This window comes from Daktulosphaira vitifoliae, unplaced genomic scaffold (genome assembly GCF_025091365.1).
Source record: "Daktulosphaira vitifoliae isolate Bord-2020 unplaced genomic scaffold, ASM2509136v1 Scaffold_218, whole genome shotgun sequence".
NCBI classification, from domain to species: domain Eukaryota; kingdom Metazoa; phylum Arthropoda; class Insecta; order Hemiptera; family Phylloxeridae; genus Daktulosphaira; species Daktulosphaira vitifoliae.
The window spans coordinates 17,151-20,549 of NW_026099786.1; the positions used below are offsets into that span (position 1 = coordinate 17,151).

Below are 3,399 nucleotides of genomic sequence, written 5' to 3' on the forward strand. Positions count from 1 at the left end.
ATATCACCTCTCAATTTAGTTAAAAATGGATTGATTTTTTCTGCAAAATTACAAATTAATATTAATCAATTAATTATACATCTGATTAATTCATTCAATAATTAATACTATTTAAATATAAAAATCGAAACTCAAAAGTAGAAATAATTCTATAAAATTTAAAATAATGTTTAACATATTCACTTTTTAATNAGAAATAATTCTATAAAATTAAAAATAATGTTTAACATATTGACTTTTTATTTTGGCAGGGAATTTAGTGGAACAGGTAAATACGGTAATATAGTAAAGCATTTGGTATCTAAATGAAATATTGTTAATAAGAAAATATAATAACTGTACGTGAATTTATTCAAGTAAAATAAACAGAATTAGTCAACAATTTTTTCGTTCTACATTTTATAAATGTTTTTGTTCGCCAAACTTCGAAGCAAAATGGGACATTAAATTCGATATTAAAACTATGTTAATTTTTAAAAATCAATATGCTATAAATTATGATAACGATAATTAAATATTTATATTTTTTAGTTGTTATCGTAACTAAACTATACATATTATAATACTGGTGTACTATTTTGACGAAGACTTCGAATTTTTACTATATTAAAGAATGAATCCCACATTTTACAACGCCTGTTACAAACCCGTATTACTATAGTATTATTGTTAGTACGATTTAGTTAGTTAATTAGTAAGTGTACAACTAATAGTCTGGGTAAGCAATTTTCAATAGTGTTCGAACTGATGTTGTATAAAGTGTCGCATAAATATAAAATTGTGAATGATTATTATAACATTATTCATTTAATAATGACTATAAATTCTAGAACTTAAATTATATTATTGTAGTTATTCGTAAAAGTTAATTGTACAGTCCACTCCAACACGTCACCGTGTCTCATCTTAAGTGGGAACCCAATATTATTATGGGTTATAATATTACAAAGATTTTAATATTTGTATTAAAAGCCCTTGAAAATGGCTTTGAAATGAATATTAAGATTATTTTTTACTTCTTTTTCTAGTAAAAATATATTAACTTTATTAATATTGTAGTAAATTAAAAAAAAAATAAGATTGTTTTATCATTTTAACAATCAACATTTTTTTAATTATTTTAAATATATAAGGATTTAAAAGTTATTTAATTGTCTTACCTTCATTAAATTCAATTGTTGGATCTAAGTCTGAGTTAGCAATACAAATATGAATTAAATCTATTGATCTTGGTAAATTTTTTATTGACAAAGTGTTAAATATATGATTTAATTTGATTATTCCTGATGTTGGATCTGTTGTTCCCTATTAATAAAAATTTACTATTTGGATTATGCATAATTTAAATCATTTTGTTTAAAATATATGTTAAAACAATTTTTTTTTCACACACCCCGGCCAGGACAGCATTTTTTTTAAATAATGTTAAAGGTTATTTTAATGGTGATCGTTCACTCTAATATCTAATCAAACCAAAAGTCAAATCAGAAGATTGCTTTAAATTTGTTTTTGTTAAATGTTTTTTAAATATTTTGCCTTTTACTTAGAGGCGAATGTGCTTTAAGATATACTGGTAATTTTGTTTTAGAGTATATTTTTGAAGTTGAGCCCTAAATACGTCTGTTACCACTTATTAAGAAAATTGCAATTACACACTGTTAGATGGATGACTTACTTTGATTATTTCTGTTGTTGAAAATATAATTCCCTGTTAAAAAAAGGTACTGTTTAGATTATGCATATCATAACCTTAATCATGAAAATTAAATAGTGATTAATCTCAATGTCGTAAATTTTGGAGTTAATGGAATTAAAGAAATATTGATGAATTTTTGTTTGACAGTATTTGATTGGAGTTGAAGCCCCTCAATACGTCTGTTGCTACTTAGAAAAAAAATTGTACACAAAAATTTTTATATCATTAAAATAATTTGAAATTTGCCGATTATAGACAAATTTTTTTTAATTGTCATATTATTTTTTCAAAGCTTTCATTTGGTACAAGTTTTGAGGATACAGTTATTCGAGAACATTATCATAAATTTAAAAAAAAAGTTTCTAAAAAATTTTAAAAATTTATGATTTTGGTAGCAGATTATTTATAAAAAACAAGTTTTAGGATCATTTGTTTTTAACTTAAAGTACATTGAATTAGTTTTATTTAAATATATAATAGAAATTGTTAGGAATGTTGGTACCATGTCAATAATTAAATTGAAAACAATTTTCCTATCACATGTATTTNTGTTGGTACCATTTCAATAATTATATTGAAAACAATTTTCCTATCACATGCATTTAATATCCATATTTATTCAATAATTAATTGGGTTTCTAGAAAAAGTATCTAGATAATAAGTTTAGTCGTCTATAGTATCAAATTAAATTTATTTGAAATTGCGAAACAAATAAAAAATTGCCGTTCTCAACGATTGTAATTTCTGCATATATTTTGATTAGTATAAAATTACAATTTTGTTGTAATCTTTATCATTGGTATTATGTTAGTTATGTGTATCTTTATCGGGCGGCTATTATCTACCTGTGTGGACATTGTAAAACCCGAACGCGTCTGACCGTTACCGCCGGACCACAGTGGTCTGAAATCGAATTTTAGGCACTCATAAGTCCCATTTTAAAATGTACTCATAATGTTAAAATAATTATGAAAACTCAATTCTAGTATATTGCTTAGATAAAATATAAAATTTCAAGGTCACATGTTAATCTGGTCGTTATTTATAGCCGTTTGAAGTATAAATAGGGTTATTTTTATTATTTTATTAAAAGTAAAGGTTAAAGATATTAAAAAAAAAATTTCGAAAAAAATTTTTTTTAACTTATTAAAAGACTTTACAACGAAAAGTTGAATGTTTATGTTGAAATAACCGTAATATAACCATATTTATACTTCAAACGGCTATAAATAACGACCAGATTAACATGTGACCTTGAAATTTTATATTTTATCTAAGCAATATACTAGAATTGAGTTTTCATAATTATTTTAACATTATGAGTACATTTTAAAATGGACTTATGAGCGCCTAAAATTCGATTTCAGACCACTGTGCGGACGTGCAAGTGTATTATTTAAATAAAAACAAATGTACACGTTTTCAATAATGTGTTATTTTTTTAAGTTAAGATTAGTAGTCTTTGTTTACATGGCCCTAAATCTCCTAGTTTCGTTTTTTTCTTCCGATTAAAGAGTAATATACAAAGTGTTCACTAATGTTTTTAATGTTTCCATTGTTTAAAACAAGTAACCCGTTTCCTTACTTACTGAACACTGTATATAATTTAGTTACACAAATGACTAATTCTATTAATACATTTTATAATTGTATATCTGTACATATATAAAAATTGTATTTTTATAAGATAAAACTGGTATAT

At 23.9% G+C, this 3,399-nt stretch overlaps 1 long non-coding RNA gene across 1 annotated transcript; it reads right to left on the bottom strand.

Moving 5' to 3' along the window:
• Positions 1–1,891, bottom strand: LOC126909267 (uncharacterized). Its single transcript, XR_007704983.1, has 3 exons — positions 1,676–1,891; positions 1,161–1,305; positions 1–40 (listed from the first exon to the last, which is right to left on the bottom strand). It is a non-coding gene; the product is annotated as an uncharacterized LOC126909267 (long non-coding RNA).
• Positions 1,892–3,399: the final 1,508 nt, after the last annotated feature.